Source organism: Petromyzon marinus, chromosome 79, assembly GCF_048934315.1.
Source record: "Petromyzon marinus isolate PM22_M1 ecotype Great Lakes invasive population chromosome 79, UKy_Petmar_22M1.pri1.0, whole genome shotgun sequence".
NCBI lineage: Eukaryota > Metazoa > Chordata > Hyperoartia > Petromyzontiformes > Petromyzontidae > Petromyzon > Petromyzon marinus.
Genome location: NC_133745.1, coordinates 19,793,996 through 19,806,435, shown reverse-complemented (window position 1 = coordinate 19,806,435; position 12,440 = coordinate 19,793,996). Strand labels below are relative to the sequence as shown.

At 55.0% G+C, this 12,440-nt stretch overlaps 1 non-coding gene across 1 annotated transcript; it reads left to right on the top strand.

Moving 5' to 3' along the window:
* Window positions 1-11,086: 11,086 nt before the first annotated feature.
* Window positions 11,087-11,213, top strand: LOC116937466 (small nucleolar RNA SNORA17). The gene has a single exon (XR_004401990.1). It is a non-coding gene; the product is annotated as a small nucleolar RNA SNORA17 (small nucleolar RNA).
* The last annotated feature ends 1,227 nt before the right edge of the window (window positions 11,214-12,440 follow it).

Here is a 12,440-nt window from a genome sequence, read left to right as displayed (position 1 = left end):
GAGGAGCTCACTGATGGGACTGTGTCCAGATCTTTCAAGGATTTGTGAGCTCCTCTAAACAAACCAGCCTGGTTAAACCCAGGATGGATCGTCAGCAAGCCATCCTAAATGTTTCTAACTGGCAAAGATGTTCCATTAAGGGGGGTCCACGTTTCGCAAGCGTAGAGAAGGGAGAGCAGGACTGTGGCCGAGAAGACCTGAAGCTTCGTGCGGAGCGACAGACCAGGTAGCTTCCACACAGCGTTACGCAGCCGATGAAAAGATAATGCCGCTCGACTTATTCGGAGTGAGATCTCTGCTGTCAAACCGGAGCAGGTCATAAGCACACTGCCCAGGTATGGAAAACTCTCCACTCTCTCCACAACTGCCCCATCACCGATTGGAAGTTGTGGGGGTCCAGTGTTTGATGGCACAAAATACCCAGGCAGGTGCTTAGTTTTGGTGGGGCTGATGGTAAGGCCCCACCTCTTAGTAGCACGCTTCAGGTTCAGCAGCAGTTCCTCCACTCCTCTGAGTGAGCAGCAATCACCAGATCATCAGCATACATAACATGGTTGACCAATAGGGAGCCATCCCTTGATGGCACCCGCGCAGCGATCAGCCTCCCATTGTATCTGTACCAGATGGAAATTCCTCTGGTACAGCCATCAAAGGTTTCACGAACTACGTGGTCGAAATAGATGTTAAATAACGTGGGAACCAGAGGACATCCCTGTCGCATCCCAAGGTGAAAAGGGAATGGCTCTGACTCCCGGCCACGTAGTTTAACCCGAGCCTGCCCATCATCACGAAGATCCTTAATTATTGTGAACAGAGATTTAGGGACTCTGAAAGGTCAACCCAGAGTCCAGGCCTACTGATGGTATCATAGGCCTTGACCAGGTCAATAAAGCAGAGATGTAGGTATTGTTGGAATTCCCTACACTTCTGCTGAAGCAGAGGGACAGAAAATATGGCATCTGTGCAGGACCGCCATTTTTTGAATCCACATTGGGGCTCTGTAAGCCTCTCCTCAGCGTGCCTGGCAAGGGCGATGTTGAATAATCCTTGCCAGGACCTTTCCCGGCACACTGAGGAGTGAGATGCCCCTGTAGTTGTTACAGTTTGTGCGGTCCCCCTTAAAGAGGGGGCGGGGGGGGCACCAGGGCATTGTTCCAGCCCTGCGGTACCCATCCAGTGATCCAGACTGTTACGATTTCACATAGAGCAGTCTGCACACAAACGTCACCCTCCCTCAGCATTTCGCTTGGGAGATCATCTCTGCCCAGTGCTTTTCCTGGTCTCAGACTCTGGATCGTCTTCAGTACTTCCTCAACAGATGACACTTCAGCCAGCCACTCACAGGGGGTGACTTTCTCTTCCAATATTTGAGGGACCGCAGCCTCAGCAGGGTCATCCCCACTTTGCCCCACGATGTTTCCAAGCTGAGGGATTTCCCCTCCCCCAAGAGCTCACAGAAATACTTGCAAATCTGCAAACCTGTTCCTTAGGATTGGAGATTGGATCACTTTTCTTTCCCCTAATGATGGTCATAGGTGTGGCGGTGCAAGTTACTTTTTTGACGGAGTTAAAGAGTAATTTGTGATCGTGGGCTACTGAGGCAGACTCCATCTCCTCAGCAACCCGTGACCACCACCCATCCTTGCAGCACCTCACGGCAATCCGAACCTCCGAGCGAAGGCTGCGGTAAGCCTCCTCATTCTCCGACGTGGGATTCTGTAGCCGATGAGAGTGGGCCTTTCGCTTTTTCTCAGCCAGCCGGAACACCTCCTCTGTCGGTCATGGTCTCTGGGTAGGTCTGGACCGCGTACCCAAAGCAGCCATTGCAGCTGCATGAGTAAACAGTCCTAAACCTAGCCCATTTCACCTTGACATCAGGAGAAGTGGGGGACGATGCCAACCCCAGCTGCAAGCGATGATGATATTCTCAAGTGCAACTTTCATCAGGTAGCTGAGACAAGGCCACTAAGGGTTTGAATGGGGTCCTGGGTGTACACCCACCACCGGAGTGGAAGAATAGCAGGCGCATCTTACAGATGACAAGTCGATGGTCAGTGGGCAGATCAGCTCCACGGTAGGTCCTGGTGTCAAGGACATGGGCCCGTATCTGCTGTTCTGTCACTATATAGTCCATGAGATGTTCTTGCTTGGACCCGGCATGCATCCATGATGTGTGGATACGCTGATGCTGGAACAGCGTGTTGGTAATTAAAGCCCATGCGTCACACAAAAGTCTAGCAGCCTCCTACTGTTGTTATTGAGCTGATCTGGCCCATGCCTTCCAATCACTCCATACCAGGGGCCAGCATCATGACCAACTCGGTCATTAAAGTCATCCAATAGGAGTACTCTGTCCCGAGGGGTCACTTTAGCTAGCACCTGTGAGAGGAGGTCATAGAAGGCATCTGACTCATCGGCTTTGCCTGCATCCCTCCACTGATGTTCATCTTCGGTGGGGGCATAAGTACCCACGACCACCACTCCTCGCCTCTTGTTAATGGGAAGACGAGACCACACCTCATCGCTACGCTCCCACGCCCCCGTCATTCTTTTGTTCAGAAGAAAAGCCACTCCCTGTTGTTTGGCAGTCTCCTGCCCCGAGTAGAGGACTGTCTACTCCTCATGGTGGCGAGAGCCAAAGCCGGTCCGCCGGACCTCCTGAATACCGCAGAGATCCAGACGGTACTGGTCCAGCTCCCAGCACAGACATACGGGGACACAGACACACATGTGGGGACACGGACACCAAGGGATGAAGACACACATCGGGACACGTACACACGGACACACGTGGGGACAAGGACACACGTGGACATGCAGACACACGGGGACACACACAGGGACACAGACATACATTGGGACACGTACACACGTGGGGACAAGGACACACGTGGACATGCAGACACACGTGGACATGCAGACACACGGGGACACAGACACACGTGGGAGACGTGGGTCCACGTGCATAGCGAGAAGTCTGTACCGCCATGGTGGTGGTCGTGGTGTTTGTGTAGCGAGGAGTCACCTTGCTTCTGGTTTCTCTCCACGTCCCTGAGCTCTCCACCCCTCCTCCAGCTCCGTTGCCGTTCGGCCTCCGCGGGGTTCTGTCAACGGCACCAGGCGGGTCGCAAACTCCCCCTCGGTGGCGAACAGCTGCTACTCTACAGTCCGCATACAACAACAACAATCACAACAATCACATCAACAATCACAACAATAACATCAACAATCACAACAATAACATCAACAATCACAACAATAACAACAACAATCACAACAATAACATCAACAATCACAACAATAACATCAACAATCACAACAATAACATCAACAATCACAACAATAACATCAACAATCACAACAATAACATCAACAATCACAACAATAACATCAACAATCACAACAATAACAACAACAATCACAACAATAACATCAACAATCACAACAATAACATCAACAATCACAACAATAACAACAACAATCACAACAATAACATCAACAATCACAACAATAACATCAACAATCACAACAATAACATCAACAATCACAACAATAACATCAACAATCACAACAATAACATCAACAATCACAACAATAACATCAACAATCACAACAATAACATCAACAATCACAACAATAACATCAACAATAACAACTACAACCACAACAATAACAACTACAACCACAACAATCACAACCACAACAATCACAACTACAACAACAAGAAAAATAACAGCGGTGCTGTGTGTGTAGTGTATCGAGCAGCGTCGTCACCCTCCATGTAGTTGGCGTCTCTCCGGACGAACCAACCTAAACCCCGCACTGGTAAACCCTAATAAAACCCTAATAAAACCCCAATAAAACCCTAATAAAACCCTAAATGTAACCGAGTAGACTTTCAAGGATGAGTACATTGCACAGGGAACGTAGCCTACAGCACAAGCGGAGGGCATGCGGGTGATGACACATCTCTAGACGATCATCTGGTGATTGCTGCCCACTTCGAGGAGGAGTTGAAGACGCTGCTGCTGCTGCTGACCCTGGAGTATGCCACCTGGAGGTGAGGCCTCGCCATCAGCCCCACTAAGAAACTGCTCGGGTGCTTTGTGTCATCAAACGCTCCACCCGCACCCTCGATTAGCACGGTTGGCGACGTACGGTGCGAAAGAAGTTCAACATACATACACACCCCCTCAACTCCCCATTGGTGATGGAGCAGTTGTGGATAGAGTGGAGAGTTTTCATACCTGGGCAGTCCGCTTATGACCAATTCCGGTTTGACAGCAGTCTCACTCCGAATCAGTCGGGGGGCTGCGTTACACTGCCATGCGGAAGCTACCTGATCCGTTGATCTACACGAAGCTTTGGGTCTTTTCGGCCACACTTATGCCCTCCCTTCTCTATGCTTGTGAAACGTGGACCCCTCTAATGGGACACCTGGGCCGATTAGATTCAGGCTGGCCTGCCTATGATCCATCCTGAATTTAACCTGCAGGCTGGATTCTGTGAGGAGCTTACAAATCCTTGAAAGGATCTGGATACAGTCCCATCGGTGAGATCCTCTGGCGGGCAAGGCTGCGTTGGCTGGGTCATGTAGCCCGCATGCCCAGCCACCGCATGCCCAAACAGCTTTTGTTCGGCCGGATAGAGGTGGCTAAACAGGCGCGGCACGGGCTAGAGAAGAGATGGAGTGATGTGGTACAGGAGGACGTGGAGCTGAGTGGACTTGCCGATGACTGGTACCAGCAGAGTCAAGATCGGCCTCTGTGGAGGAGGCTCATGAAGGACGCTGCTACTTGGGCAGTTGGAGGCAGTCGCCCTCCAACAACAGGACAGAGAGTGACGCTCACAAGTGGAGTGCCGGGTGGCTAAAACAGTGATTTGGCACAGTAGGGGGGCACAGGTGGTGCATCTGCCAGTCATCTCAGTCCGTCAACCCATCGCACCTGCTGGGTCTGTCCCGTGACCTCCTGTCAGTGAGCCTTCGACATTTCACGTGGCCTCAAAGTGCACCTGGCTGGGCACAGGCTCAGTGGTGAATGGCGGTTGTTGTTGTGGTGGAGTGGGCGAGTGTGTGGGTGAGTGGGGAGCGGCCGTCGAGTGGTTAGCTACACCACCGTGAACGGCCAACACCAGTGACCATTATCTGAACTGGTCCTGGGCCTCCCCTAGGTCGACTCAGCCTCAAATGAGTTACCTGGTGTGGTGTTTCGTAAACATTGCCACTGAGGAGACAAAGGCGGCTGGACGTGGTGTTGGCCACCCACCACCTCGTGTGGCGTGCCGGCCTTCGTAGGTGCTCACTAACAGCACTTTCCCCAACAGTCTGTTAAGGCTATATGGGGGATCTTTGTCTTTGTTTGGGTGAGTGTCTGGGTGAGTGTGTGGGTGAGTGTCTGGGTGTCTGGGTGAGTGTCTGGGTGTGTGGGTGAGTGTCTGGGTGAGTGTGTGGGTGTGTGTGTGGGTGAGTGTGTGGGTGAGTGTGTGGGTGAGTGGGTGAGTGTGTGGGTGAGTGTCTGGGTGAGTGTGTGGGTGAGTGTCTGGTTGAGTGTGTGGGTGTGTGTGTGGGTGAGTGTCTGGGTGTGTGGGTGAGTGTCTGGGTGAGTAGGTGAGTGTCTGGGTGAGTGTGTGGGTGAGTGTGTGGGTGAGTGTGTGGGTGTGTGTGTGGGTGAGTGGGTGGGTGAGTGTGTGGGTGAGTGTCTGGGTGAGTGTGTGGGTGAGTGTGTGGGTGAGTGTCTGGGTGAGTGTCTGGGTGAGTGTCTGGGTGAGTGTGTGTGGCTCCAGTTTAACAGCAGAGGTCTCACTCCGAATCAGTCGAGCGGCAATATCTTTTCATCGGTTGCGTAACGCTGTGTGGAAGCTACCTGGTCTGTCGCTCCGCACTAAGCTTCAGGTCTTCTCGGCCACGGACATTCCCTCCCTTCTCTACGCTTGCGAAACGTGGACCCCCTTAATGGAGCATCTTCGCCAGTTGGAAACATTTAGGCTGGCCTGCCTACGATCCATCCTGGGTTTATCCAGGCTTGATTGTGTGAGCTCAAAAATCCTTGAAAGATCTGGGCAAGGTCCCATCGGTGAGCTCCTCCGGCAGGCAAGGCTGCGATGGCTGGGTCATGTAGCCCGCATGCCCAGTCACCGCATGCCGAAACAGCTTTTATTCGGCCGGATCGAGGGGGCTAAACGGGCGCGGCACGGGCTAGAGAAGAGATGGAGTGATGTGGTCCAGGAGGACGTGGAGCTGAGTGGACTTGCCGATGACCGGTACCAGCGGTGTCAAGATCGGCCTCTGTGGAGCAGGCTCGTGAAGGACGCTATTGGGCAGTTGGAGGCAGTCGCCCTCCAACAACAACGGAGGGCGGAGGAGCGACGCTCACAACAACGAGCGGAGCGGCGGGTGGCTAAAGCACAGCAGGTTGGCACAGTAGGGGGCACAGGTGGTGCACCAGCCAGTCATCTCAGTCAGTCGACCCGTGCCACCTGGGTCTGCCCCGTGACCTCCTGCCCGCGGGCGTTCGACACTTCATGTGGCCTCAAGGTGCACATGGCCTGGCACAAGCGTCGTGGTGACGTCACCGCCACTTAGTGGCGAATGGCGGTTGTTGTTGAGTGTGTGGATGAGTGTCTGGGTGAGTGTGTGGGTGAGTGTCTGGGTGAGTGTGTGGGTGAGTGTATGGGTGAGTGTGTGGGTGAGTGTGTGGGTGAGTGTGTGGGTGAGTGTGTGGGTGAGTGTCTGGGTGAGTGTGTGGGTGAGTGTGTGGGTGAGTGTCTGGGTGAGTGTGTGGGTGAGTGTGTGGGTGAGTGTCTGGGTGAGTGTGTGGGTGAGTGTCTGGGTGAGTGTGTGGGTGAGTGTATGGGTGAGTGTGTGGGTGAGTGTCTGGGTGAGTGTGTGGGTGAGTGTCTGGGTGAGTGTGTGGGTGAGTGTATGGGTGAGTGTGTGGGTGAGTGTCTGGGTGAGTGTGTGGGTGAGTGTGGGTGAGTGTCTGGGTGTGTGGGTGAGTGTGTGGGTGAGTGTCTGGGTGAGTGTGTGGGTGAGTGTGTGGGTGAGTGTCTGGGTAAGTGTGTGGGTGAGTGTCTGGGTGAGTGTGTGGGTGTGTGTGTGGGTGAGTGGGTGGGTGAGTGTGTGGGTGAGTGTGTGGGTGAGTGTCTGGGTGAGTGTGTGGGTGAGTGTGTGGGTGAGTGTCTGGGTAAGTGTGTGGGTGAGCCGGTGTCAGTCCAGCCAACCTATAACACCTGGGTGTCCCCCGTGATCTGCCAGCAGTGAGCCTCCACACTTCACGTGACGGCTCATGATTGCACCTAGCCTAGCACAAGTGCTGTTCTATCACCATCACTATAGTGGCGAGTAATGGCTGTGTTGTGGCGAGTGTGGCTGAGTGTGGTTCATGGTTAAAGAGACCGATCCAGAGGAGGATTTTGAGTCGGATTTATTGAGCAGAGACACACAGAGAAAGGGGAGGAGACATGCAGGAAACAAACAAAGGTTCCCCGTGTAACCCCACAAGACTGCTGGGGCAAGGGCTGTCCGCGAGTGCCACACCTTTGTCACCCCGATGCTGATGTTTACACAACTCACTAGGGACTCATCTAAGGATGAGTTGACCTCGGGGTTAGGCCCAGGAACGGTCCAGATGTAACCGGCAATGTTGGCCATGAGTGGGAATGGAACGCCTGTCGCTGGGTCTGTAGCGCAGCGTTAACCTCTGCGCCACTCCTCGCTCATCACGCAGACACAGGGAGAGACACAGACGCAGAGTTCATGCAAAGTGCAGAGGCAGGGGGAGTGCTGTGTCTCTGTCTCAGGAGACACAGAGACAGGGGGAGTGCTGTGTCTCTGTCTCAGGAGACACAGAGACAGGGAGAGGGCTGTGTCTCTGTCTCAGGAGACACAGAGACAGGGGGAGTGCTGTGTCTCTGTCTCAGGAGACACAGAGACAGGGGGAGTGCTGTGTCTCTGTCTCAGGAGACACAGAGACAGGGGGAGTGCTGTGTCTCTGTCTCAAGAGACACAGAGACAGGGGGAGTGCTGTGTCTCTGTCTCAGGAGACACAGAGACAGGGGGAGTGCTGTGTCTCTGTCTCAGGAGACACAGAGACAGGGGGAGTGCTGTGTCTCTGTCTCAGGAGACACAGACAGGGGGAGTGCTGTGTCTCTGTCTCAGGAGACACAGAGACAGGGGGAGTGCTGTGTCTCTGTCTCAGGAGACACAGAGAAAGGGGGAGTGCTGTGTCTCTGTCTCAGGAGACACAGACAGGGGGAGTGCTGTGTCTCTGTCTCAGGAGACACAGAGACAGCGGAGGTGCTGTGTCTCTGCCTCAGGAGACACAGAGACAGGGGGAGTGCTGTCTCTGTCTCAGGAGACACAGAGACAGAAGGAGTACTGTGTCTCTGTCTCAGGAGACACAGAGACAGGGGGAGTGCTGTGTCTCTGTCTCAGGAGACACAGAGACAGGGGGAGTGCTGTGTCTCTGTCTCAGGAGACACAGAGACAGGGGGAGTGCTGTGTCTCTGTCTCAGGAGACACAGAGACAGGGGGAGTGCTGTGTCTCTGTCTCAGGAGACACAGAGACAGGGGGAGTGCTGTGTCTCTGTCTCAGGAGACACAGAGACAGGGGGAGTGCTGTGTCTCTGTCTCAGGAGACACAGAGACAGGGGGAGTGCTGTGTCTCTGTCTCAGGAGACACAGAGACAGGGGGAGTGCTGTGTCTCTGTCTCAGGAGACACAGAGACAGGGGGAGTGCTGTGTCTCTGTCTCAGGAGACACAGAGACAGGGGGAGTGCTGTGTCTCTGTCTCAGGAGACACAGAGACAGGGGGAGTGCTGTGTCTCTGTCTCAGGAGACACAGAGACAGGGGGAGTGCTGTGTCTCTGCCTCAGGAGACACAGAGACAGGGGGAGTGCTGTGTCTCTGTCTCAGGAGACACAGAGACAGGGGGAGTGCTGTGTCTCTGTCTCAGGAGACACAGAGACAGGGGGAGTGCTGTGTCTCTGTCTCAGGAGACACAGAGACAGGGGGAGTGCTGTGTCTCTGTCTCAGGAGACACAGACAGGGGGAGTGCTGTGTCTCTGTCTCAGGAGACACAGAGACAAGGGGAGTGCTGTGTCTCTGTCTCAGGAGACACAGACAGGGGGAGTGCTGTGTCTCTGTCTCAGGAGACACAGACAGGGGGAGTGCTGTGTCTCTGTCTCAGGAGACACAGAGACAGCGGAGGTGCTGTGTCTCTGTCTCAGGAGACACAGGGACAGGGGGAGTGCTGTCTCTGTCTCAGGAGACACAGAGACAGGGGGAGTGCTGTGTCTCTCTCTCAGGAGACACAGAGACAGGGGGAGTGCTGTGTCTCTGTCTCAGGAGACACAGAGACAGGGGGAGTGCTGTGTCTCTGTCTCAGGAGACACAGAGACAGGGGGAGTGCTGTGTCTCTGTCTCAGGAGACACAGAGACAGGGGGAGTGCTGTGTCTCTGTCTCAGGAGACACAGAGACAGGGGGAGTGCTGTGTCTCTGTCTCAGGAGACACAGAGACAGGGGGAGTGCTGTGTCTCTGTCTCAGGAGACACAGAGACAGGGGGAGTGCTGTGTCTCTGTCTCAGGAGACACAGAGACAGGGGGAGTGCTGTGTCTCTGTCTCAGGAGACACAGAGACAGGGGGAGTGCTGTGTCTCTGCCTCAGGAGACACAGAGACAGGGGGAGTGCTGTGTCTCTGTCTCAGGAGACACAGAGACAGGGGGAGTGCTGTGTCTCTGTCTCAGGAGACACAGAGACAGGGGGAGTGCTGTGTCTCTGTCTCAGGAGACACAGAGACAGCGGGAGTGCTGTGTCTCTGTCTCAGGAGACACAGAGACAGGGGGAGTGCTGTGTCTCTGTCTCAGGAGACACAGAGACAGCGGGAGTGCTGTGTCTCTGTCTCAGGAGACACAGAGACAGGGGGAGTGCTGTGTCTCTGTCTCAGGAGACACAGAGACAGGGGGAGTGCTGTGTCTCTGTCTCAGGAGACACAGAGACAGGGGGAGTGCTGTGTCTCTGCCTCAGGAGACACAGAGACAGGGGGAGTGCTGTGTCTCTGTCTCAGGAGACACAGAGACAGGGGGAGTGCTGTGTCTCTGTCTCAGGAGACACAGAGACAGGGGGAGTGCTGTGTCTCTGTCTCAGGAGACACAGAGACAGCGGGAGTGCTGTGTCTCTGTCTCAGGAGACACAGAGACAGGGGGAGTGCTGTGTCTCTGTCTCAGGAGACACAGAGACAGCGGGAGTGCTGTGTCTCTGTCTCAGGAGACACAGAGACAAGGGGAGTGCTGTGTCTCTGTCTCAGGAGACACAGACAGGGGGAGTGCTGTGTCTCTGTCTCAGGAGACACAGAGACAGGGGGAGTGCTGTGTCTCTGTCTCAGGAGACACAGACAGGGGGAGTGCTGTGTCTCTGTCTCAGGAGACACAGACAGGGGGAGTGCTGTGTCTCTGTCTCAGGAGACACAGAGACAGGGGGAGTGCTGTGTCTCTGTCTCAGGAGACACAGAGACAGGGGGAGTGCTGTGTCTCTGTCTCAGGAGACACAGAGACAGGAGGAGTGCTGTGTCTCTGTCTCAGGAGACACAGGGACAGGGGGAGTGCTGTGTCTCTGTCTCAGGAGACACAGAGACAGGGGGAGTGCTGTGTCTCTGTCTCAGGAGACACAGAGACAGCGGGAGTGCTGTGTCTCTGTCTCAGGAGACACAGACAGGGGGAGTGCTGTGTCTCTGTCTCAGGAGACACAGAGACAGGAGGAGTGCTGTGTCTCTGTCTCAGGAGACACAGACAGGGGGAGTGCTGTGTCTCTGTCTCAGGAGACACAGAGACAGGGGGAGTGCTGTGTCTCTGTCTCAGGAGACACAGAGACAAGGGGAGTGCTGTGTCTCTGTCTCAGGAGACACAGAGACAGGAGGAGTGCTGTGTCTCTGTCTCAGGAGACACAGAGACAGGAGGAGTGCTGTGTCTCTGTCTCAGGAGAAACAGAGACAGGGGGAGTGCTGTGTCTCTGTCTCAGGAGACACAGAGACAGCGGGAGTGCTGTGTCTCTGTCTCAGGAGACACAGAGACAGGGGGAGTGCTGTGTCTCTGTCTCAGGAGACACAGAGACAGCGGGAGTGCTGTCTCTGTCTCAGGAGACACAGAGACAGGGGGAGTGCTGTGTCTCTGTCTCAGGAGACACAGAGACAGGAGGAGTGCTGTGTCTCTGTCTCAGGAGACACAGAGACAGGGGGAGTGCTGTGTCTCTGTCTCAGGAGACACAGAGACAGGAGGAGTGCTGTGTCTCTGTCTCAGGAGACACAGAGACAGCGGGAGTGCTGTGTCTCTGTCTCAGGAGACACAGAGACAGGGGGAGGGCTGTGTCTCTGTCTCAGGAGACACAGAGACAGCGGGAGTGCTGTGTCTCTGTCTCAGGAGACACAGAGACAGGGGGAGTGCTGTGTCTTTGTCTCCGGAGACACAGAGACAGCGGGAGTGCTGTGTCTCTGTCTCAGGAGACACAGAGACAGCGGGAGTGCTGTGTCTCTGTCTCAGGAGACACAGAGACAGGGGGAGTGCTGTGTCTCTGTCTCAGGAGACACAGAGACAGGGGGAGTGCTGTGTCTCTGTCTCAGGAGACACAGAGACAGGGGGAGTGCTGTGTCTCTGTCTCAGGAGACACAGAGACAGGGGGAGTGCTGTGTCTCTGTCTCAGGAGACAAGATATATTCATCATCGCCAGTTAATAATTATATTGCACCTCCCATGCAGTACATTTTGGAGGCAGTCGAGACCGATGGACCACCCACCCACCCAACCCAACCCACCCACCCACCCCAACCCAACCCACCCACCAACCTACCCACCAAACCTACCAACCTACCCACCCAACCTACCAACCTACCCACCCAACCTACCAACCTACCCACCCACCTACCCCACCCACCCACCCCAACCCACCCACCCACCCCAACCCACCCACCCACCCACCAACCTACCCACCCAACCTAGCAACCTACCCACCCCACCCACCCCACCCACCCAATCCACCCACCCAACCTACCCACCCAACCTACCCACCCACCCAACCCAACCCACCCACCTAAACCCACCCACCCACCAAACCCAACCCACCAACCTACCCACACAACCTACCCACCCACCCAACCTACCAACCTACCCACCCACCCTACCCACCCCACCCACCCCAACCCACCCGCCCACCAACCTACCCACCTACCAACCTACCCACCCAACCTACCAACCTACCCACCCTACCCACCTAAACCCACATACCCACCCACCCACCCCAACCTACCCACCCACCCACCCAACCTACCACCCTACCAACCCAACCTACCCACCCACCTAAACCCACCCACCCACTCACCCCAACCCACCCACCCACCTAAACCCACCCACCCACCTAAACTCACCCACCCACCCACCTAAACCCACCAA